Raw genomic sequence first — 26,912 nt, 5'->3', positions numbered from 1 at the left:
CCGACTTTGCTAGCGATGGTTCACTGATAAAATACGCTCTCATTTGCCGAGACGATATTTAGCGTAGCCTTCAGCTACGTCATTTGCTACGACCTTGCAAGGCGCCATTACCAGTTACTATTGATGCTGTAAAACATGTACCGTCAAGAGCGATGTTCACCATTTATGGATTAAAGTTAAGTATTCCACAGCTACATCCTTTTTTGCTAGTCTAATTTCCTTGTCCTGTTCCAGACCTCACGCCAGCCTGCGTGAGCTAAAACGTGTGCCTTTCGGCTTCCTCTATTATTACGGGTTGGTCTCCTGCCAACCCACAACAAGTAGTTCTAAGTCTAGGGGATTGATGACCTCCTATGTTAAGTCCCATAGTGCTTATAGCCATATAACCATTTTTTGATGCTGCGGTTTTTTCCGTCTTTATCTCAGAGACGATTCGGTGCATCGAGCGGTTCAGGGTCAGAAAACCTACGAGAATAATTGTCGCCCATGTTGCGCCATTGACTCCCCTGAGGAGAACGATTTATGGTACCACCTGTGCAGATCGGCAGCGGTAACTGTGGTCTTACGGCGCCGTGAACAACCTCTGACTTTTTTTTTTTTGCGCTGTGTTTATGCACCACTACCACAGTCCCGATCTTCAGAAGATGCGACCATGGATTCCAATAATGCAACACGAGAGACCTCTCTTACGCCCTATGCTTTGTTGAAAAACTCCCATAAGCAGGAGTCAGTGTGATGATGCTCAGTACTGTTCATAAAGAATACCTTTAGCATATTCTCGCTATTGTGGTAAAATTCAGATCTCCAACAAATTCAGGTGACCGTCTTTTTCCACATAATTTCTCGGGAAACGCCGCAAAACACACGACGCTTTGGAGAGTACCGAACTCGACCATGGAATGTTTCTGCCGTTTTGTCCATACTCTTACGTTGTTTCAATTTCTACTTAACTGGAACTTAGTCTCACCGCTGAACAGTACAAACGATAGGATATTGTTATCTCGGACGCCTAGATGAGTTGCGTAAGTTCACATGTGTTGATACCACAGCGGTGGGACCATTTCAGGCCTCAACTCGTTCCCTGTGCCAGTATCCAGGATGTCACTGATCTTTGCATCAGTTGTGGCCCAGCTGCGTCAGGAGAAAATACAACAACCTTACGACAACACTCCCAGGTGAATTATTACGGGTATTCAGAGCAAAAACAGTGTACTGCGAAATTCCTCTAAACTTGACTCGTTTTTGTAATCACTGAAACAATATCCCACACCTTCTCAGTCCTTGAAGCTCGATTTCGCTTCCTCTTATCCTTCTGTGTGCTTCATGTTTTTTTTTTTTTTTTTTTTTTTTTTTTTTTATCAGGCTTTGTATACACAAACGTAAGTTACGCATTGCACAGAGCGTAAAGACTCTGTACCCTTTCACTACCTGTCACTACAGGATTGATGGATCGCAACAAGGTTTTATTAATATAGCACAAATAGTCTCCAGTATTAGTCCACGTACATATAAAGCGGAAAGAACATAGACTTGTAGATAAAGGAAACGTGAAGTTACGATTAATTGGTAACATACTGGGAAACTGGAGTTCGTCAACAGAAAAGATTGTATACAAAACACTTATATACCCGAGATCTCATGACAGCCATGGACATGAAACACATAACATATACAAGTAAGGGCAGTGCGAATTGCTACAGGCTCATTTGGTTGGCGAGAGAGCGCAACTAAAGTGTTAAACTGGCGAACAGTGAAAGAAAGACGATGCACATCTCTCGAAAACCTGCTTTTAAAACGCCACTACATATCTTTCTTGGCAGAAACTATGAATTCCCTTCAGTTCCTTTCATTTCTGTCTTGTATAGATTGTGCCGATTAAGACGGGAAAACAACTAGTCGCACATAGACACAGGAGTTACCAAAGTTTTGTCCGCCTATCGGTGAATGGAACGGAAGAAAAGCGTGATATTAATAAAAATTGTACAAATAGATGCACAGGAAATATATATGTATGTCCCACATCTCATCCTAAAGCACCGGACCGATTTCAGCCAAACTTGGTACTCAAATCATTTGCTTTGTGGAAAGAATCACTTTGGGGATGAGAGCCACTAGCTGTCAAAGGGAAGGGGATGGGACTGAAAATGCAGTGTAGCTAACAACACGAGGCTACCCATTCATTAGTCATCCAATATTTGAGAGTTAAGTGCACTTACACACTTGCAACGGAGTTATGACATATAAAACAAGGAGATGTGTGAGTAACTGTTGCACCATTCATTACGTTTTAATTTATCACTTCTTACAGCATGTAAGATATGATATCACAAAGATTGAGCTGCAGGGCTATATTCGTAGACATACAGGTGAAATATGTGTACAAATGCTTGTGAAATATGTTAAATAAGCGTGACATATATTTCACATGTGCTTATGAGGGCGAATCCTTGGATGAAAAGCTCATCCTAAATCCATGCAGTGATATGGGTCGCTGGCCTGCGTGGCCGAGCGGTTCTAGGTGCTTCAGTCTGGAACCGCGCGACCGCTACAGTCGCAGGTTCGAATCCTGCCTCAGGCATGGATGTGTGTGATGTCCTTAGGTTAGTTAGGTTTAAGTTGTTTTAAGTTCTAGGGGACTGATTACCTCAGATGTTGAATCCAATAGTGCTCGGAGCCATTGGAACCATCTTGATATCGGTAAAATTTGGTGCACTTGTTAGTTACAACCTGGAAAGAAATACTGTAGAGTTAAGAACCACCAGCCTCCTATTAGGGTGCATGTGATAACATGGAAAAAGGCGGGTGGACGAGTAGTTGGATAGATAGTGTGGGGAGGAGAAGATAAGTACTGATTGGAGGAGGAGATTGACAGAGATAAGGGAGGGAGAACTGAAAAGTGAGCGGGGAGGAAATGAACTGGGAAAAGAAAGAGGAAGAGATGGGCAGACAGGTGGTGGAAGGAATAGGCATAGATGAGGGAGGAGGGGGCAACAGAAACAGGGGGAAGAGGAAATGAATAGAGAAAGAGAAGAGGAGGAGATGGATGGAGAAGGGGGAGAGAAGAATGCAAAAAGGGGAGAAGATAAACGTTGACAGGAGGGGTGGATGGACAGAAAGGGGTGGGAGGCGGAGATATACAGAGAGGAAAGGAGCACATGGATGCAGGGAGAGGAGCAGATTGACAGAGATAGTTGTAGCTGCAAAGGCAAGTGTAGATTTAGGAATGTTTCAACAGACCTTCTTTTGCCTTAAAAAGGCAAAGGAGTTAATACATAACCGCACTGTTCACAGGTTCCCAGCAGCTGTTATCACTGCTCTCTTACTACATTTTTTGATAGCACAAACTCTCGTAGTTTGCTGCCGAATGTTTCAACTTCGCCCCTCAGTTTCTTTATAACTAATGCTCCGGCAAGCACCGCCGCCGTATGGATAAAGAACAAAAAGCTTCGAAGGGAGTTCCTAAGTGGATGGTCAACAGTTTCCCCAATTTTTGTGTCCACTCCCTACATGTAGTAATATCCAGTCAGTGTGATGTGAAGTATTAGCTAACGAGTTGTATTTATGCACGCAGTGCTCGTTGCAAAGCAGCAGTGCTGACGACCTTTAGCCCACACGCGGCAGGGACGCAGGGTCGATGGGCGCCCACCCCACTTTCTGCCTCCCCCGCGCACCCCCGGCCAATTAGCGCTGTGCTCGCGTCCTGCCGCCATGCGGGCAGCGGGCAGGTAGGCGTCGGTGGCAGCGCCGCTCTCTCTCTCCCCCCCCCCACCCCCCACTCTCCCCCCTCCCCCCACTACCACCTCCCCCCATCTCATCCCACCTGTCCGGAATGCCGCACTAATTGCACGGCGAGACCTCTGTCAATTGCTGATGGCTACCTCTGACAGCGGCGATGGCTTCCCACGGTAACGCGTAGGTGCTAATCTATGTGATCCTCCATTTGGATCTCTCACGTAAAAAGCACTCCATTCAGGTAACATTTTATGACCAATTTCTAGATACATTCTGGACTTCATCTCTTTCAGGAGATAGGTCCTCCAGTGCATCAATGGACTAAAATATTCTATCCACGCAATCAGGAAGCAGCCCGGTGTTTGTAACAGATAATAGCAGACAAATAACCATATATTAAATACTATATAGCAAAACCTGCCTAACGTTATAACCCCATTGCCCACCATCAGATTTACAAATGTCTTAACTTAGAAGACAGCACTCTCGACAATGAAAAACAATCGTAGCTAATCGTGGCTATAACCCACGAACTTCGATTACATTTAGTATGGAATACGCTGTAGGACTAGCATCTGCCATAGCTTCAATTTCCAGGTGCGCGGTTATGAGATTGGTGCTTGGCTTATTGGTTGCGACTCCAGGTGTTAAACCCTAAGTACTTTTCTATACAATCTGTCAATTTCTTTCGACACCTGCGACACAACGAACTGACCCGAAAGCAAGTGCCTGAAAACACATTAACACTTGGCTATATCAAAATGTCACCATCAGATTCTGCTCGATAGTAGTTTTCACCGACATCAATAAGCATGTGACATATTTTTGAAAATAAATGTTTTTATGCGCTATTGTCTCGAGCGTACTGGATGGATAAATCGGTTTTGACTCCTAAGAATCATCATCATAACCAGTATCTTGTCACAAGAGTAACAGGTCGAGCGCTTACTGCCCATTTTGGGCACTTGATATCAAGGTAGTGGTCAAGTGATACCGTAATCCAAATTGCATTTTGAAAGTGAATTGAAAGATATCTTAAATGAGAACAATGATTATGATGTTATACACACAGGCACAAGAAAGAGGGTAACCCAGACTTTGCAATCGTTTTTCCGACCTTGTCTTCATTTTGGTCTCTCGATTGCGTGGTGTGCCTGTGAGGTTTAACTTCACACAATCCTGAAGAGTTTGGAGTAATTAATACACGACCGAGGTACTAAATTCCGTACTGCTCCGAATTCATAGTTGTTCTATAGTCCATGCAGCGTTTTTCCTCAGCAGACAACACTGTCGAAGAAATTACGGACGCTTGAACACACTTCCCTGTCAGGAAGGTCTCAGTTCGTAGTAATAGACGGCAAATCATCGAGTAAAACTGAAGTGATATCAGATGTTACCCAGGGAAGCGTCATGGGACCTCTGCTGTTCCTGATCTATATAAATGACCTGGGTGACAATCTGAGCAGTTCTCCTAGGTTATTCGCAGATGATGCTGTAATTTACCGTCTAGTAAGGTTATCCGAAGACCAGTATCAATTGGAAAGCGATTTAGAAAAGATTGCTGTACGGTGTGGCAGGTGGCAGTCGAGGCTAAATAACGAAAAGTGTGAGGTGATCCACATCAGTTCCAAAAGAAATCCGTTGGAATTCGATTACTCGATAAATAGTACAATACTCAAGGCTGTCAATTCAACTAAGTACCTGGGTTTTAAAATTACGAACAACTTCAGTTGGAAAGACCACGTAGATAATATTGTGGGGAAGGCGAGCCAAAGGTTGCGTTTCATTGCCAGGACACTTAGAAGATGCAACAAGTCCACTAAAGAGACAGCTTACACTACACTCGTTCGTCCTCTGTTAGAATATTGCTGCGTGTTGTGGGATCCTTACCAGGTGGGATTGACGGAGGACATCGAAAGGGCGTAAAAAAGGGCAGCTCGTTTTGTATTATCACGTAATAGGGGAGAGAGTGTGGTAGATATGATACGCGAGTTGGGATGGAAGTCATTAAAGCAAAGACGTTTTTCGTCGCGGCGAGATCTATTTACGAAATTTCAGTCACCAACTTTCTCTTCCGAATGCGAAAATATTTTGTTGAGCCCAACCTACATAGGTAGGAATGATCATCAAAATAAAATAAGAGAAATCAGAGCTCGAACAGAAAGCTTTAGGTGTTCGTTTTTCCCGCTCGCTGTTCGGGAGAGGAATGGTAGAGAGCTAGTATGATTGTGGTTCGATGAACCCTCTGCCAAGCACTGAAATGTGAATTGCAGAGTAATCATGTAGATGTAGATGTACATCTACATTTGTGCTCAGCAATCCATCTTACGAAGAGTAATGGAGGTTACTTCTGCAACCACAGACTTTTCCTTTCATTACTTGCTCCGTTTGCGAATGATGCTTGGGAAGAATGGTTTACAATAAACACCAGCGTTAGTTCTAAGGTTGTTGTTTTTCGTCATGTGGGTGGGATGTACTCTTTTGAAATCTGGAAAGCAAATCTCTCCATGAAGCAGAACACCAATTTGCCGAGAATTTCGGGAATACTTTGGCGCCACACTTCCCTGGATATTCTCAGTCTTTTCCATTAATTACATACGGTAAAAATCCCTGACTCATTTAAAAAATACTCAAGAATCGGTGGAACAAGTGTTTTGTAAGCCCTTTTTCTTCGTGAATCAGTAACAAACTTGTACCTGATTTTCTCATAATTTGTCTGACGTAGTCATTTCACTTTTGGTCGGTCCAGACGGTTATTTTACAGTAGTTGCTGTTTCCAATGCTTTATTGCCACGAGTATCATCTAGTGGTAGAGAATCTCTATACCCGTTTAGCGCAGTATTTATTAACGTTCAACCGCCAGTCCCTGCAATAATTATCGATTCTCTACTGGTATCACTGGATTTAGCTACAGTTTTATGGTGTTCCATCGTTCCAATAGACAAGAGAGTTATCCGTGAACATCCCCACAGAGTCATCAGGATTAGCCACAATATTATCAATATACAATGCCACAGATCTATACCACTCCGTTGGTATACGCACGAAATTGTCTCTATAATTGTCGATTTTGTCTTGTTAAGGACGTGTTAAGTCCTGTCGGCGAGGAAGACCTGAATACAATCAGAAATGTGGTCCAATATTTGGTAAGTATGTAATTTATCCACTATACGACAGTACTGAACTGTATCGAATACCTTACTGAATTCGAGGAACACTGCATCAACGTGGCAATCGCCGTCCACGACGTTTGGCATTTTATGGACGATCTGAGCTTGCTCTGTTTCACAAGATCTCTGTTCGCTGACTCCATATTGATTTTTAATGGAAGGGATCTTCGTCACTAAAAAGGTTATAAAACGTGAGCATTTAAGGTGGTACTGAATTATTCAACAGCTGAGACGTCAGCGAGATATGTACTCGTATATATTTGTGTTCATCAGTAGGAAGCCCCTTCTTCACGTTTTCTTAACTGCTTGTTACACTTGGTTGCTCCAGAGAATTATGATAAACTGCAGTTACAAGGGGAGCAAATACTTTCACAGAATCCGTGTGGTTCCTAATCAGAGGCGAATTATTTAGTATCACTTGAGTGCTTCGTTAGTTCGGTTTCTGAATCTCAACGTATTAGTAAAATTTAATAGACCTAGTTCTCGCGTTTTCGTCAGCGTCAACAGTAGAGTTCTGCAGAACGTGTCGATGGTCTGTTTGTCTGGGTAGTGTATTTTTCCACGATCTTTAGTTGGGGGTTTCGTGTTTGTTGCTGTTATAAGTGGTTTAACTTGTCGCGAAATTGAAGTAGATAGTTCCTGTGGGTTAGTTTGGGCGTGGGTCATTCCCGGCAAACGTAGCAAAATAATAACTGGATCCTCTTACCGACATCGCAATTCAGATTATACAACTGCTGAAAGGTTCAAAGAACTTGAGTTTGATTTCAGACACGTGCCCGATTTACACAATTATACACTCCTGGAAATTGAAATAAGAACACCGTGAATTCATTGTCCCAGGAAGGGGAAACTTTATTGACACATTCCTGGGGTCAGATACATCACATGATCACACTGACAGAACCACAGGCACATAGACACAGGCAACAGAGCATGCACAATGTCGGCACTAGTACAGTGTATATCCACCTTTCGCAGCAATGCAGGCTGCTGTTCTCCCATGGAGACGATCGTAGAGATGCTGGATGTAGTCCTGTGGAACGGCTTGCCATGCCATTTCCACCTGGCGCCTCAGTTGGACCAGCGTTCGTGCTGGACGTGCAGACCGCGTGAGACGACGCTTCATCCAGTCCCAAACATGCTCAATGGGGGACAGATCCGGAGATCTTGCTGGCCAGGGTAGCTGACTTACACCTTCTAGAGCACGTTGGGTGGCACGGGATACATGCGGACGTGCATTGTCCTGTTGTAACAGCAAGTTCCCTTGCCGGTCTAGGAATGGTAGAACGATGAGTTCGATGACGGTTTGGATGTACCGTGCACTATTCAGTGTCCCCTCGACGATCACGAGTGGTGTACGGCCAGTGTAGGAGATCGCTCCCCACACCATGATGCCGGGTGTTGGCCCTGTGTGCCTCGGTCGTATGCAGTCCTGATTGTGACGCTCACCTGCACGGCGCCAAACACGCATACAACCATCATTGGCACCAAGGCAGAAGCGACTCTCATCGCTGAAGACGACACGTCTCCATTCTTCCCTCCATTCACGCCTGTCGCGACACCACTGGAGGCGTGCTGCACGATGTTGGGGCGTGAGCGGAAGACGGCCTAACGGTGTGCGGGACCGTAGCCCAGCTTCATGGAGACGGTTGCGAATGTCCTCGCCGATACCCCAGGAGCAACAGTGTCCCTAATTTGCTGGGAAGTGGCGGTGCGGTCCCCTACGGCACTGCGTAGGATCCTACGGTCTTGGCGTGCATCCGTGCGTCGCTGCGGTCCGGTCTCAGGTCGACGGGCACGTGCACCTTCCGCCGACCACTGGCGACAACATCGATGTACTGTGGAGACCCCACGCCCCACGTGTTGAGCAATTCGGCGGTACGTCCACCCGGCCTCCCGCATGCCCACTATACGCCCTCGCTCAAAGTCCGTCAACTGCACATACGGTTCGCGTCCACGCTGTCGCGGCATGCTACCAGTGTTAAAGACTGCGATGGAGCTCCGTATGCCACGGCAAACTGGCTGACACTGACGGCGGCGGTGCACAAATGCTGCGCAGCTAGCGCCATTCGACGGCCAACACCGCGGTTCCTGGTGTGTCCGCTGTACCGTGCGTGTGATCATTGCTTGTACAGCCATCTCGCAGTGTCCGGAGCAAGTATGGTGGGTCTGACACACCGGTGTCAATGTGTTCTTTTTTCCATTTCCAGGAGTGTAGTTGGTGGTGACTTTAATTTACCCTCGATATGTTGGCGAAAATACATGTTTCATTCCGAAGGTACGCATAAAACATCATCCGGAATTGTACTAAACGCATTCCCTGAAAATTATTTCTTGGAGTGCTAGCCGAGTTGGTGACACTTCTCTCTCAGCTCCAGGCTGTAATGCCTTCCGTTAAACAGCTGGAAGCTGCAGTGGATGGGCACCATTCTTATGGGCAGGCCGTTGGGATCCAACCTCAGAGTCCTCCATTCGGTGCTCACTGGTGACCAACCCAGTTACTGCTCGCATTAAGGTTGACTACTCACCCATGGTCGATTGGGAGGTCGCCACAGTGCATGGCGGGCGGCGAAAGACTTCCCAGCTAGTCGCACGTAAGGCCTCCCTGGTTAGTCTGACAAACAGGATCCAAGGGCTGTCTGTGGCTGACACTGTCGCTCAGCCAGATGCAGTCTCAGGCCCTGTTTCAGAGGAAACCTCTCAGCCTGCAAGATCCGGGAAAACACAGCAGGTGGAATTACTGATAGGTGTCAGCACCAAGGTTGGGCACGTAATGGGGCCCTTTAGGGACATGGCTGCCAGGATGGGGAAGAAAGCCAATGTGCACCCCGTGTGCGTACCGGGGTGTGGGGGGGGGGGTGCATTCCAGGTGTGTAACGGGTCCTTCCGAATTTGAAAAGCAATTTAATGTTTATTCCGTGAGCGACATAGTCTCTTTTCGATAGTGTCCTATTCATGTGAAGTAAAATGACATGCCGGCCGGAGTGGACGTGCGGTTCTAGGCGCTGCAGTCTAGAACCGAGCGACCGCTACGGTCGCAGGTTCGAATCCTGCCTCGGGCATGCATGTGTGTGATGTCCTTAAGTTAGTTAGGTTTAATTACGAGGTTCTAGGCGACTGATGACCTCAGAAGTTAAGTCGCATAGTGCTCAGAGCCATTTGAACCATTTTTGAGTAGGCGCTGAATAAGAGGCTCATACTGTTCTGCGGCCGTGTAGGTTGCAGATTCAACTTGCATCTTAAGGTGGTTTGGTTTCGTGTTCCGTTGAATAGGTCAGGAGTCCACTACACGCAGGAGGCGGATACACGGGTAGCAGGGGAAGTGTGGAATGGACTGGGCGGCTGGTAGGCTACAGAGTCTCGGGAAAACACAAAAAGAGTTTCATTCACAAAGGGTGCACGCTTAACACAAGAAGAACGTAGATACAGGAACCATCGGTATAACAGTTGTAAGCCCGTAGCTCGTGGTCGTGCGGTAGCGTTCTCGCTTCCCGCGCCCGGGTTCCCGGGTTCGATTCCCGGTGGGGTCAGGGATTTTCTCTGCCTCGTGATGGCTGGGTGTCGTGTGATGTCCTTAGGTTAGTTAGGTTTAAGTCGTTCTACGTTCTAGGGGACTGATGACCATAGATGTTAAGTCCCATAGTGCTCAGAGCCATTTGAACCATTTGAACCAACAGTTGTAAATTGTCTCAGCTGTGTTGGTAAACTGTATGAGTTCCTAGCCCAAATAGAAAGCACTGATGCGCAAATCGTTATAGGCACTGAAAGCTGGCTAAAGCCGGAGATAAGTTAAGCCGAAATTTTTGCGTAGAAGCTAACGGTGTTCCGAAAGGATTGGCTAAACACGGTTGGGGGTGTCGTGTCTGTTGCTGTTGGAAGTGGTTTATCTTTTCGCGAAATAGAAGTAGTTAGTCCTATGAGTTAGTTTGGGCATAGGTCATTCTCGGCAACCGTAACAAAATAATAATTGGATCCTCTTACCGACCTCCAAATTCAGATGACTCAACTGCTGAAAGGTTCAAAGAACATGAGTTTCATTTCAGACACGTACTCGATTTACACAATTATAGTCGGTGGTGACTTTAATTTACCCTCGACATGTTGGCGAAAATACATGTTCAATTCCGAAGGCACGCATGAAACATCATCCGGAATTGTGCTAAACGCATTCCCTGAAAATTATTTCTTGGAGTCAGTTCATGAGCTCACGCGAGTAGTAAATTGTTGTGAAAACACACTTGACATATTAGCAGCAAATAATCTTGAGCTAGTAACGAGCAACAAAACGGATACAGGTATTAATGAACAAAGGATTGTCGTTGCGAGATTGAATTTTGTAACTCCCAAATTCTCGAAAAATATACGACAAACATATCTATTCAAAAAGCAGATAAAAATTCACTTGACGCCTTCCTGGGGACAGTACCCACTCCTTCCAAAGTAACAATGTAATTGTAGACGAGATGTAACTTGAATTCAAAGAAATGATATCGGCAGCAGATTTATACGAATTAATTTAACAAACGACGGAGCTGATCCTCATTGGAACAGAAAATGGGTCAGAACACAGTTGCTGTAACAACGAAAAAACATGCCAAATTTAAACGGACGCAAAATCTTAAGATTGGCGATCTTTTATAGGAGCTCGAAATTTAACGCGGGCTTCAATGCCAGATGCATATAATTTCTCCACAACGAAACGTTGTCACGAAACCTGGCGAAAAATACAAAGAGATTGTGGTCGTATGTGAAGTATGCTAGCGGCAAGAAACAATCAATGCCATCTCTGCGCGACAGCAATGGAAATGGTATCGACAACAGTGCTGCCAAAGCAGAATTACTAAACACAGTATTCCGAAATTCCTTCACCAAAGAAGACGAAGTACGTATTCCAGAATTCGAATCAAGAACGTTGCCAACATGAGAAACTTAGATATGCTCGGAGTAGTGAAGCAACTTAAATCACTTAACAAAAGCAAATCTTCAGATCCAGACTGTATACCAGTTTGGTTCCTTTCAGAGTATGCTGATATAATAGCTCCATACTTAACAATGATATACAACCGTTCGCTCGACGAGAAATCCGTACCCAGAGACTGGAAAGTTGCACAGGTCACATCAATATTCGTGAAAGATAGTAGGAGTAATCCACTGAATTACAGACACTTATCGGTTACGTCGATATGCAGCAGGATCTTGGAACATATGTTGTGTTCGAAAATTATGAATTACCTCGACGACAACTGTCTATTGCTGTCTATTGAAACACAGTGAACACGGATTAAGAAAACATTGTTATTGTGAAACACAAAAGACCCTTTACTCACACGAAATGTTGAGTGCTATTGACAAGGGATTTCAAATAGATTCTGTATTTCTAGATTTCCAGATAGTTTTGGAGTCTGTACCACACAAGCGGCTTGTACTGAAATTGCATGCTTATGGAATATCGTCTCAGTTTGGGGACTGCATGATATCCTGACAGACAGGTCATAGTTCGTAGTAACTCAAGGAAAGTCGTGGAATGAAACAGAAGTGACTTTTCGCGTTCCCCAAAGTAGTGTTGTAGGCCCTTTGCTGTTCCTTATCTTTATGCTCGATTCAGGAGACAATCTGAATGGCTGTTAATTGTTGTTTGCTAATGACGCTGTCGTTTATCGTCTAGTAAAGTCATCAGAGAATCAAAACAAATTGCATAACGATTTAGAAAAGATGTCTGCATAGTGCGAAAATTGGAAATTGACCCTAAATAACGAAATGTGTGAGGTCATCCACATGAGTGCTATAAGGAATCCGTTAAACTTCGGTTACACGATAAAGTAGTCTAATCTAAAAGCCGTAAATGCAACTAAATGCCTATTAGTTACAATTACGAACAATTCAAATTGGAAGGCACACAAAGAAAATGTTGGCGGAAGATTAATAAAGGATTTCGCTTTATTGGCAGGACCCTTAGAAAATGTAATAGATCTAATAAAGTGAGTGCCTACACTATGCTTGCCCGTCCTCTTTTAGAATACTGCTGTGCGGTGTGATGCAGTGTGATATCCTTACCAGTTGGATTGATGGAGTACATCGAGAAATTTGAAAGAAGGGCAGCACGTTTTGTATTATTGCGAAATAGGGGAGAGAGTGTCACTGAAATGATACAGGACTAGCGGTGGACATCGTTAAAAAAAAAAAAAGTTCTTCGTTGCCGCGGAATCTTATCACGAAATTTCAATCAGCAACATTCTTCTCCGAATGCGAAAATATTTTTTTGACGCCGACCCGAATCGGGAGAAACAATGACCGTAATAAAATAAGGGAAATCAGAGCTTGCACCGAGATGTATAAGTGTTCGTTTTTCGCCCGCTGTACGATATTGGAATATTAGAGAATTATTGTGAAGATGGTTCGATGAGCCCTCTGCCAGACACTTAAATGTGACTGCCGTGTATCCATGTAGATGCAGAGACTCCCAGGTACTACTACATTCTCTTTAGATGATGATGGCTGATTGCTTTGCATCCGAAAGCAGAAGTGACTTAAAAGACCGGTTGAATGAAACGGAGAGCAAGCGCCGCACAGAATATGTGTTGAGAAGAAACAAAGCCAAAACTAGGAAGAATAAAAGTCTTGTTTCTAATACTAAAATTGAGAAAGACTTAACTGTAGAGGAAGCACAGCACTTCTCTAGACGGGAAAGTAGACTATAAAGTATAGCTGAAGCCAGAAATATAAGTACATCTGAAATCCGTGTTGTAGGAAGGAGGGATGTAGGTAAATTGGAGAAGAGACAGGAAGCATTAGAACTGTGAAGTGAGAGAAGGATGCTAAACATGAAATGGACTGGCCGAGTAAATATTAAGAAGTATTACAAAGAAAAACTGAAGGACGGAGTCTATAGAAAAGACTAGCACAAGGGAAATATGAGATCACAGCTTCAGAATGCAAGAATAAAGGGAAAAAAAACTTAAGGTTTAAAGTAACAGTAGAGTAGAAAATGTTTAATGGTATGTAAAAAGGATGCAATATTAGAGATGAAGATACCGGCATCAATTAAAATAACGTTGACGTCTTCATAAAAGCAGATCCGTAGACGTATCTACACATGTAGTTAGCGAAAATTGCAGCTGAACCGACAGTCGCCAACAGCTGCGACTAGGAAGTAAGCACTACCGCTGGGTTTGAGGAAAATCTTAAAACTGAACAGCTCTCCCATTTGCCAATTCAGTACGAAAATTTTGTTCATCCGAAGAGGATACTAGTTTCCTCCTAGTTTAAAGTGAGGATTATCTGCAACGCTATATAGCTACACGAAGTTTCTGAAGATACTCTTAGCCGATTTCGTAGCTCGAGAGAGATTGCGAAACTTACACTGCGCTACTTGCAGAACAGTAATAATGACAAAATAGCACAACGTCTCCGCAGGGAATTTGAATGCGTGCAGGAGCACACGTACAGTCCAGCAGATTACTGGATAAGAAACTTGGAAACTGTTGGGTTAGGATACTACTTCAGTAAACGTTTGTAGACAATCTGAATCACTGAAATACACACATCAGTTCGCGACTAAATAGCGTTTACATAAATCTGCTGCAGACTATTCTGATCTGCAGTAGGCATGTTCACATATCGTGACTTCAAAGTGTATAGTGCATCCTGACTGCATGTAATTGAATTTTGTAGATGCGTCAGTTGTAAGCGATTTAACAAAACACCTCAACTAGGAATTACAGCGAAAGTTAACTAAAAGCGTGGTAGAATGACCAGGGTACATTACTTTCCAGACCTTTGTATCAGCTGTCCCTTTTAGAAAACTAACCATGATCTGTCATTAAACCAGAGAGACAACAGTTGTCGAGGAATAACAAAAGACAGAGTTAACGATCTCAAGTGAACGTTTAGTAGTCTCTTCATTGAAACTAAATTTTTGACACGACTGGATATTTCTTCCTAAGGTGGACGCGGTATGTCAACTTCGATCAAGAATCATCAACATATGTAGAAGTAGCTTCTAACACTTTTTTTGTGATGCTGTCATGAAGTAAGGTGCACAAGTGTTCAGCAAGAACAGGATAAAATTCGAGAGTGGTGCTAAGGATTGGCAGCTTACGTTAAATATGCAGAGATGTAAGATATTGCACTCCACAAAATCTAAAACGTAGTATCCCATACACCACGACATGTCATCCTTTTCTGGTATTTACGAGGTGCTTTCAAGTTAATACGTCTACGATACCTTTCCTCGCCAGCTATTCACACGAAAACGGTGAAATTGTAGCAACTTTCATTTTTCACAACGCCGACCTCGTGATCTCATAGTCACTGCCACCGCTTCTTTGGGAGCGTGGTTTTACCACTGGAAAATCGCCAATGAAATAGCGGCCCGGCTGTTTTCAAACTGAATGCGCGACGAAGGAGAGTGTCATCCGGCGTTGAAAACAGCCAAACGTTGCTAGGAGCGAAGTCGTCTGAGTGGGGAACATGAGAAATCACTTCAAAGTCATCACGAGGGAACTGCAGCGTCATGTTCGGCCTATGCACTGGTCTGATGTCATGTTGAAAAAGCACACATGCAGCGTTTTCCTCCGTTTTCTACGCAACGCTAGAATTACTTTGTTGTTCAAAATATCTCGGTAGGATGCATCTGACACTACTGTGCCCTTAGGGACACAAGGGTTATGATTATGCCATTCCTGCCCCAGAACATGGCCACTATCCTTTCTTCAGCACTGGCATTTATCCAATTTTTTTTTGAGCTGACTGTCAGTTCGTTTCAGGTTTGGAAACGTCATCCATGTGTCACCCGTTGTCACAACGGATAAAAAGAAGGTCCCGTTGATGCCACCGTCGTGTCCCTCAACATTGCCTGGCAACATGCCGCGCGCGCACCCTTGTGGTCGTCCATCAGCATTCTTGGCACTTACCCGTACGGCACTATCTCAGTCTGTATGGTATATTCCTTACTGCTTCACAAAATAAAATAAAAACCCATCCTGCGTCTCTGTAAGCAACGACATTTGCACACAGACAACGGTAAGAGGTTCCACCTCCTGTGTGGAAATCTCCATGCATTGATATGTCGTCGACCTTCATCCTCATCAAATGACACAATGATAATGACAATCAAACTTGAGAACTGAGTCAGTATATAAGAAAAAATAAAAACAATGAATGTAAATGTGGTAACGGTTTAGCTAGTTTTGTTTTGTATATTGGTATCCTATTCTTACCCTTTGTGTGTGTATTTATTGTATTATGTATTTCCTGCCAACTGAACAATGCAAATGTAATGTTTACATAGACGTTATCTCATGAAATCAGTGAGCGATTCCATTTGCAACATGTGATTGTGTTGCAATAAATTTTTCGGAAAATATTTGGAAAACATTAAACTGTATACCAAAGATGCAATCATGTGAAATTCTGTATTGAGCAGCGCAATGAACAGTGTTACTACTCATGACGTCGAAGTACGTGTTCCTAATTCGGCATACAAAACCTACAGAGTTAGAATTTCACGTAAAATTACAAATCGAACTTTGAACGAACACGTGTCCAAAATGGTTCTGCTACTCTGAAGAGCCAAAGAAACTGGTACACCTGCCTAATATCTTACAGGGCCCCGAGAGCACGCTCAAGTGCCGCAAGACGACGTGGCATGGACTCGACTAATGTCTGAAGTAGTGCTGCAGGGAACTGCCGCCACGAATCCTGCAGGAATGTCCATAAATCCATAAGAGTACGAGGCGGTGGAGATCTCTTGGGAACAGTGCGTTGCAAGGCATCCCAGATATGGTCAAAAATTTTCATGTCTGGGGAGTTTGGTGGCCAGTGGAAATGTTTAAACTCAGGAGAGTATTCCTGGAGCCACTCTGTAGCAATTCTGGACGTGTGGGGCGTCGCATTGTCCTGCTGTAGTCGCACAAGTCCGTCATAATGCACAATGGACGTGAATAGACGCAGGTGATCAGACAGGATGCTTACGTGCGTGTCACTAGTCAGAGTCGTATCTAGACTTATCAGGGGTCCCATATCACTCCAGCTGCACACGTCCCACACCATTACAGATCCTCCACCAGCTTTAACAGACACCTTCTGATACGTATGGATTCACGGGGTTGTCTAAATACCCGTACACTCGATACAATTTGAAACGCGACTCGTTCCGACCAAGCAACATCTTTACAGTCATCAACATTCGAATGTCGGTGTTGACGGGCACAGGCGAAACATAAAGCTTTATGTCGTGCAGTGATCAAGGGTACATGAGTCGGTCTTCGGCTCCGAAAGCCGATGTCGGTGCTGTTTCGTTGAATTGTTCGCACGCTAATACTTGTTGATGGCCCAGCATTGAAATCTGCAGTCATTTGCGGAAGGGTTGCACTTCTTTCTCGTTGAACAGTTCTCTTCAGTCGTCGTTGATCCAGTTCTTGCACTATCGTTTTCCGGCCCCAGCGACGTTGGAGATCTGATGTTTTTCCGGATTCCTGATTTTCGCGGCACACTCGTAGTCATACCGGAAAATACCTACTTCATTGTTACCTCGTAGATGCTGCGTCCCATCGCTCGTGCGCCGACTATAACACCACGTTCAAACTCACTTAAAACTTGACAACCTGTCATTGTAGCAGCAACAACCGATCTATCTACGCCAGGCACTTGTTACCGACAGCAGCGCCGTATTCTGCCTGTTTACATATCTCTGGATTTGAATACGCATGCCTATACCAGTTTCCTTCGCGCTTCTGTGTAAAGTACCCTGCAAATTTAGGTATGCAAGCTAAGTAAAATACCTAACGAATGACATACAGGCAAACACGTAACACAGCACTGTAAGAGTAAGAATGTCTGACAAAAGAAATGACATATGAATTGAACTTGAACTGAACTGACCCCGACGTCAATTTTGAAAAGTAAAACTTCACTGTAAATCTTAGTGTGTCCGAACAGTGAGGTTAAACTGGTCTTAACACATTTTCGTGACTTTACTTTGTGGCAACGTAAACTCGGTAATGCTCGAAAGTGGTGAATGACAACTACTTAATGCATGAATAAATTTATGTGTGAAAGGTAAAATGAAAAATCGTGGTATATTAGAGGTACCCGAATTACTCAGGAGAATGCAGCACTTGTGAGAAATGTTGGTAGCCTCATGAAGAATATGTATCTGCCGGCACTGGAATAACCCACTTGTTATTACCACAGCAGCGGTCCAATGGGAATTCGCGACACTCGGCATTAAGGGGTTAAAATGCAGCCCAATAGCAAACCAGTTAAAGAAAAACCTTGCCGAAGTGCAATGCAAGGAAAAGCAAATATACTAAACACATCATACATTAAGCTTCGAGAAACTGTGTTCTGCGGTGAGATACGATTAGAAAGAAAAACTTAAGTACGGGGATGGTGGAACGTACTGGACTTACTGGATCATATATTAGACAATAGCATTTCAAAACTGTACTATGAACCTTACTTTTATTTATTACAACAGTCTTTACATAATTCACTTCTTATAAAAAATGTAACTCCGCCACGTAATTCATTAACGAAATGGTAAAGGAGTGATGAATCTGTAACTCTGTGTCTCAGCCATGGGAGTGGCAACTTTGCGTAATCTCATCTAGACATTCATGCTAACCTCTTTGAATCAATAATGAACAATCACACCGAAAACTTGACAATCGAAAACTCGTTATGAATTGTTCGAGCAAGCAATGTAACAAAATTACCTGCGTGTCTTTACACTTCTAAAATCAGTCTTTAGAAAACCATGTTTCGAAGAATGAACATCCTATGCGTTTGCATCTCCCTGAACTGGTAGTTATTCCGCCGGCCGGGGTGGCCGAGCGGTTCTAGGCGCTACAGTCAGGAACCACGCGACCGCTACGGTCGCAGGTTCGAATCCTGCCTCGGGCATGGATGTGTGTGATGTCCTTAGGTTAGTTAGGTTTAAGTAGTTCTAAGTTCTAGGGGACTGATGATCTTAGAAGTTAAGTCCCATAGTGCTCAGAGCCATTTGATTCACTTTTTGGTAGTTATTCCAAGACCGCTCAGCAGCATGACCAACACCAGAACCTCCTGCTTGATGCTCTCGAATGCTACTCTGACAACGACCTTATTACGGACAACCAAAGGTCACATTGCTTGTACTCAAAACCTATTCGGCGTAATACAGACTGTTAAATACATGTGACTCACTCATCGAATAAAAAGGTAACTCACAGTATTCTCATCTAAAATGAAATATAAGCTAGAAATCTTAGAGTGTGACGATTAAAAACGGCGGTGTAGATTATTTCTGTCCTTGGACAATGCTATTGAACAATGACGCCATAGTGACAAGCCTTGATGGTTTCATTTCATTCAGGGGGCGTGGAAGGTAGCTCTTGGCCGGCTGTCACTGATTTGATAGGGGGAGCATACGATATCAATAGTGAAGATTCACGTCAGAACTGGTGCACATAAATTAGGTTTCGACCAAAGGATTTAATAAATTTTTCGGACAATGATACTATTAAATATTTTTATCTTTCCAGACACTGGACTAAATCGAATAACCTATTGTAATAATCGACTGCCACTTACTATAATAATTTACTATTAAAGTCACTGACCTAATTTCGACTATTTATTGTTCTTTAAATCAGTGACAAGCCACAGTCTAAGACAACTGTGCTGCACATTGCTCTGAAGACGATCTTTTAATTCTGTTTATAATGTAGGGGTTCGTATGTTACTGTGTTTGGAAATAATACGTATTTTACCAAACATGGCAGTTTTTTATTTATTGTCGTGTGACTATGGCCTCTCGTCGGGTAGACCGTTCGCCGCGTGCAAGTCTTTCGATTTGACGCCACGTCGGCGACTTGGGTGTCGATGGGGATGAAATGATGATGATTAGGACAACTCAACACCCAGTCGTTGAGCTGAGAAAATCTCCAACCCAGCCGGCAATCGAACACGTATCATTAGGATTGAAACTCTGTCGCGCTGACCACTCAGCTACCGGGGGAGGACAGTATGGCAGTAATATTATACGTTAAAGAAGTTGAACTGAATTACGTATATCGTTGGTTAATTGTATGTTACGTATATCACTAGCCAGATTTTGTTATCGAAATAATGTAAAACGTTCCGGTTTATAGATGTTCGTAAATATATGTTGGGCACATACAGGTTACTAGATAGTGCAATGGGTTAAATTTCGTAGGAAGTTTGTTTTAGTACCAGTCAAAAATTATGTTGTACGGAGGCGATCAAAGAATTTTGTGGCTGTACATTGAATTCTAGGTTGTCAGAGAAAAAATAGTATAAGTCAGAAAGCAGTGAGAAGAAGGTAAAGCCCACAGCTGGAGTCCTGGGACGGATTTCAATCTTCTGGTCGAAGCAGTTTAAGTCAGAATTGAACGTAATGTTCTGTTCGTCATTTGCTCCTAATAGTACATGTACATATGTTGATATATATCTGGGTAAAAACAATGCAAGTCAACTTATACTATTATTGCCTCAGTGCAAAGTAGTAAAAGTCCTGTTGTGCTGCCTTACCTGGTCATGGGAAAAGATGCAGGTGATAACTTAATCTCCTTGGCACAAAGCATGTTACCATCAAAGAATATCTATGACGTAATTTTACCTCTTTGAGCACTATTAGAAGCCGTAATCATTTGGTTAAGATATGAAAACAGATTGAGTCTTACTATTATTAGAGTATAGTATAGTGATGTGTGGTGGTTCTATCACGTAAATAAGCCATAATAACAGTAACAGAGAACATTGTAATTTTGAAGATTACAGATAATTCTAAAACTGGGGCAATCACTGCTGAAATAATTATAAATGACTGCTTGACAATTCATACAGTGAACATTTCTTTAAAATTCAAGTTAAAAATTATTAAATAATCAGAATGAAATATTCAGTGGTCTACTGTAGCTGTATCTGTTCAGGTCACTTATAACCCCACTCAACCGCTTTCGCAATTAAGTTACATATTCTAGTGCAAATATAAGTACTACGTCATAAATTAGAGAATGACGCAGAGTAACATTTGGCGTGAGTAGGTAACGTTCTTCCGCTCTCCTCAACTGATGAAAAACCATCAGCTGATAAAAAGACCATTGTCAATGATGAATGTCATGACTGTATTAAGTCGCGGACTGTACAATATACTCTGTACAATATACTCTTATCAGCCTATGTCATCTATGAGGAGCATTTTGTTGCTTGACATAGGCCGACAAGAATATATTTTAATCGGAAAATGTACAGTTCGCGACTTAACATAGACATGATATTCATCAGTGACGATGGTGTTTATATCAGTTGATGATAGTTTTTTTTATCAACTGAGCAGAAAACTTTACCTAGCCACTGTTATTGTTACTCTCCGACATTCTTTAACCTACGACATAGCATTTATATTGGCATCAGAATATGCAACTTAAATGTTGTGAAACCGGTTGCGTCGGGTTATAAGCGATCTGAACAATTAACAGCTACAGCGGACGATTGGACATTTCATTCAGTTCCCTTTTAATAGTTTTAACACCTGTTTTTAAAAAGAACTGTTCTCTCTATGAATTGTCAAGCTATCATGTACAACTTTTGAAGATGTCTGCTGCGTCATGAAAAATATTAGAACGTGCAAAAAGAAATCGTTAACACAGAACAAAAGTTATGAAATAGTCAGGTGTTCTTGATAGTAGTGAATACAGTAAGTAGTATTATCATAAGCAGCTGTTTCACGGTCAAAATTTCCTATTGTTCAAACTTTTTTCTGTGTATTTCAAACCTTAATAAACTTAGTAGAAGAAATATGAGCATTAACCTGTAAAAACATGGAGATACGTTCTCACATCTACCATCTTAGCTAACTGAGAAGCAGTTAGGAGTAACCCAGTATGCTGAGGATACAATAATCAGTGATAGTTATCCTTTGTCAGACATATCTGTCGACTGAAACATTGATGAAGAATATGTACCGAAAGAGATTGAGTCAAGTGAGGTGAAGATACAAATGTTTGTAAGACAGTGACTGCCGAACGACCTTCAATTGCACAAAAAGGTGGTTATGTAGCTGCTGAACCAGAAAAATGTCTGCACCAAATGCTGTAAAAGGTACTCAATCTTGAAAAGCGAGAGTGAAACGACAACAAAAGCAGAACCCAGGACAAAAATTTATAATGGCCAAAGGGAACGAATTTAAAGCTAGTGCTTCAAAACCTCTATAAACCTGCCGTTTGAAATGCAAAGAAAAGATAGGCAAAATCATTGATAAACGGGACACGTATGGGACACAAATATTTATTGAATATTGGGCTCTTGGCTATCGAGACAAAGGAGTAAGCTATGTGGTAATCATCACTGACCCAAAACCCACCTGCAACATCACGGAAAAGGACATAGAATCCCGACAAAGCGAAATACCACGTGGATTTGTTTCATTTCTGAGGAACATAAGAACGATTTCGCGTTTGCAGAGGATGTTTCAGGAATATCCTAGATGAGACACAGATGTTTACTGAACTTGATGTTACCAATCGACCGGTCAATGTATCTGGAATTTTAAGTGATGACAGCAGGGGAAAAACACCTCCTGGTAACAAACATCCCCCTGCGATACAAAAAAAGTAGGAGATCATGTTTCATCACTTCCTCATTATAAATCGCACTACACACGTAGAGAAAGCGATAGAGACTATCTACCGTCATATCTGAATTTCCAAACTGTGTACAAGCTCTACTGAGATAGGAAGGATAGGCCACTTTCTATAGGAAGATATGAGAGAGCCTTCCATAAGATGCATTTTGTATTTAAAAAACCTGAAGTGAATACGTGTGACAAATTTGATGTTCTTCACGGTAGAATGAAATCTGCATCAGTAAAAGACGGTTCGATGAAAGAAATTGATGCCGAGTTAGCTGCTCATCACACTGAGGATGGCAATGCGTTCCTTCAAAAGAACAACGGCAAGAAACGTTCCACCTCGGTTAAGGGCGATGCTATGTTTCACTTTCTACTTACAACAATGTCTGCCGACTCCGTTTCTGAATACTTTAGTTTTTACAAAACGGCCACAAGCGACATACAACGTCACCATGCATGAAACAAGAAAATGCAGAATAACGTGCTACATGTGGCATGAAGCAGAGGATGCTCGTGGTGGATCGGATTGCAGCGTGCGGTTTCAGGGAACTGATGTCAGTTCCTTCAGAAGTGAAACAAGTGACACTATATTCAGATATCTGCGGAGGACAGAATAAGAGCTCTCACGTGGTTACAATGTACTTGTTCACCATGCAGGAAAATCCAAATCCGAAATAGGTGATCATAAATTCATGAATAAGGGCCACAGTCACCTAGTATGTGACTTCAACCATGGCCTGATCGAAAAACAAAAGAAGGCGCTGCAAGTACCAGTGGCTCATGCGCTTGATTTGTATCAATTGTTACTCTCAGTTGGCAAGGAAACTTGGAGTTGTAGAATTGTCACGTACTGAGTTTTTGGATTTTGTCGGTGTTCTGAAAGACACATTATAAATTCGAAAATAGATACAAGGAATTCAAGTGGAAGGATGTTAAATGGCTTCGTTTTACCAAAGTATACGGTACAATGTTTTTCAAAAGAGTCTCAATGGGGATGATTAGATAAGCTTAAGTCTTAGATGGAAAATAGGTACTTGACAGCAGCATGCAAAAAGTTATCATCACACATTACCAATTTAAAAAGAAACTTGTTCCACCTGCATTCCTTAACATCTACAAAGATCTCAAAACAAATTAAGATGACGGCAGCTACCGTGACATATAAGAATTCAATGGTGACTGAATTGGTGCTGCTATCCTGGGCAATTGTGTGCTGTCTTTGCTGTAAATGAGGATATTATTATTACTTTCTTCCATTTTAATCAGTTAAAATAACGTCTCTGTTATTGCTTTCAGCGGTTAAGATAAAGGAATTCCAGTTCCTGGTACGGGAGAAATAGACTAAGTCACATGAAACTTTAAATACGTTACTTTGACTATAAAACTCTTCCAGGTAATTATGTGAGTCCAAATCAATGTTATTAACAACTTGGGAAACATTCTTCCAATTGGTTGTGACACGAAAATCAATGAAAGGTTTCTCCTGAAGAATGTCATTTTCAAACTCGTTTTTCGTGACAGCCTGGAATTAATTTTTGAGCTATTACCGCGTTTAGTGAACGGTGTAACTTTGGTTTCCCTGTGTATTTCCTTAGTGCTTCGTTAAAATAGTTCAATTTGCTGCAGTCGGGTATAGCAAAGTTCCTTTAATTTTAGATGCAAAAATGTTGATGTGAAAGGATGACAGGACATACCTTTTACTTTCTTGAATGATTCCGTCGGTCACTCATTTCTTAACAATGCGTGAAATAAACAATGCTCGTAGTAACAGCTAAATTTTAGTTCCACTTCCGCACTACTCCCTATTGCTATAAGGCTTTTCCACATTTACCTTTCGCTCTATGATAGTCAAAGAAGACTTTCTAATGGCTCAACTAATAATCTGTTCCGACAACGGATGGTACTGACCAAGAATGACGATACTGTTTTTCCACTAATTTCTTGTGTAACTACGTGTGTGCTCTGCGAATAACCCGAATAATAGCTTAATAGCTCACTATTCCCCTGCCATCCGACGATAAACTTCCAGCCTCATATTTCTTCTCATCCCCAACATGTTCAAATAATAGTTCAGTGACTCAACTACACTGACCTTCAGTTGACCAGGTCCTTATGTTCTTTAAATCTCGTGTAAAAATTTGTTCTTGTTCTGCCAATTTAGCTGCTCTTATACTACTGGCTTGTATCGCACAGTACGATATTCTCCGGAAGGTGAGAATGGATTCTGTTCTAACACTTCACGGTTCCTTGACCTACCGCTAAACTTTTTTGGTATAACAAATTCCGGAACTCAGTTGTTTAACATCAGTTTCTTTCCAGTCCTCTCTGATCCGTATTCGTGGTATGGCATCTTATCAAATTTGCCCTTTTCTCTACTGGGTTCACAGTGATTCCCTTCCATGCTTCCCCTCGCTTCACTAACACTTCTTTATTCAATTTCTCAGTTATGGACCCCGGCTACCTATTAGGCGCGGGAGGGTACTTGATTATACTGAATTCTGTAGCATAAGGCTCTGATGTCGGGGAATACTATTTAATCTGTTTAGGGGGGACCGGAAGGCAGCAGTTTTATACACTCCTGGAAATTGAAATAAGAACACCGTGAATTCATTGTCCCAGGAAGGGGAAACTTTATTGACACATTCCTGGGGTCAGATACATCACATGATCACACTGACAGAACCACAGGCACAAAGACACATGCAACAGAGCATGCACAATGTCGGCACTAGTACAGTGTATATCCACCTTTCGCAGCAATGCAGGCTGCTATTCTCCCATGGAGACGATCGTAGAGATGCTGGATGTAGTCCTGTGGAACGGCTTGCCATGCCATTTCCACCTGGCGCCTCAGTTGGACCACTGTTCGTGCTGGACGTGCAGACCGCGTGAGACGACATTTCATCCAGTCTCAAACATGCTCAATGGGGGACAGATCCGGAGATCTTGCTGGCCAGGGTAGTTGACTTACACCTTCTAGAGCACGTTGGGTGGCACGGGATACATGCGGACGTGCACTGTCCTGTTGGAACAGCAAGTTCCCTTGCCGGTCTAGGAATGGTAGAACGATGGGTTCGATGACAGTTTGGATGTACAGTGCACAATTCAGTGTCCCCTCGACGATCACCAGTGGTGTACGGCCAGTGTAGGAGATCGCTCCCCACACCTTGATGCCGGGTGTTGGCCCTGTGTGCCTCGGTCGTATGCAGTCCTGATTGTGGCGCTCACCTGCACGGCGCCAAACACGCATACGACCATCATTGGCACCAAGGCAGAAGCGACTCTCATCGCTGAAGACGACACGTCTCCATTCGTCCCTCCATTCACGCCTGTCGCGACACCACTGGAGGCGGGCTGCACGATGTTGGGGCGTGAGCGGAAGACGGCCTAACGGTGTGCGGGACCGTAGCCCAGCTTCATGGAGACGGTTGCGAATGGTCCTCGCCGATACCCCAGGAGCAACAGTGTCCCTAATTTGCTGGGAAGTGGCGGTGCGGTCCCCTACGGCACTGCGTAGGATCCTATGGTCTTGGCGTGCATCCGTGCGTCACTGCGGTCCGGTCCCAGGTCGACGGGCACGTGCACCTTCCGCCGACCACTGGCGACAACATCGATGTACTGTGGAGACCTCACGCCCCACGTGTTGAGCAATTCGGCGGTACGTCCACCCGGCCTCCCGCATGCCCACTATACGCCCTCGCTCAAAGTCCGTCAACTGCACGTACGGTTCACGTCCACGCTGTCGCGGCATGCTACCAGTGTTATAGACTGCGATGGAGCTCCGTATGCCACGGAAAACTGGCTGACACTGACGGCGGCGGTGCACAAATGCTGCGCAGCTAGCGCCATTCGACGGCCAACAGCGCGGTTCCTGGTGTGTCCGCTGTGCCGTGCGTGTGATCATTGCTTGTACAGCCCTCTCGCAGTGTCCGGAGCAAGTATGGTGGGTCTGACACACCGGTGTCAATGTGTTCTTTTTTCCATTTCCAGGAGTGTATTTAAAAGGGTGGTTCGATGCCACATTCGCAACTAATTCACTAGTAGACAATTTTCTATAGACTTTTACGTTCTCTACAAAATGGGCATATAGAGTTACGGGTGTTCAATAAGAAGAACTTCTTGAAGTTTCGATTTCCAAAAGGCGAAAAATCTGATAGCTCTTGGAAACATCAACAATCTTGTGTGGCCAGGGAGCCAAATCGGTCTTTTTAGTATCTCTTTTATGTGAATCGACGACAATTAGTCTCCGAAAGCGAATTTTTGAGTGATGTGAGTCATGTAAGGAGAGAAAGAATTTATGTACAGGGGGAGAGTATATGTGTCATCACCTCTTGCAACAGGAACGAAGGTATATATGAGATCATGCAGTGGGACAT

At 43.3% G+C, this 26,912-nt stretch overlaps 1 protein-coding gene across 1 annotated transcript in view; it reads right to left on the bottom strand.

Annotated features, from left to right (window-relative positions):
- The window catches only part of LOC126188387 (hemicentin-2-like), a 724,732-nt gene that overhangs the window by 536,493 nt on the left and 161,327 nt on the right, over nucleotides 1-26,912 (bottom strand). The window lies entirely within an intron of this gene.

Source organism: Schistocerca cancellata, chromosome 5 (genome assembly GCF_023864275.1).
Source record: "Schistocerca cancellata isolate TAMUIC-IGC-003103 chromosome 5, iqSchCanc2.1, whole genome shotgun sequence".
NCBI classification, from domain to species: domain Eukaryota; kingdom Metazoa; phylum Arthropoda; class Insecta; order Orthoptera; family Acrididae; genus Schistocerca; species Schistocerca cancellata.
Note: the sequence above shows the minus strand (reverse complement) of the source record. Positions and strands in the feature narration are given on the sequence as shown.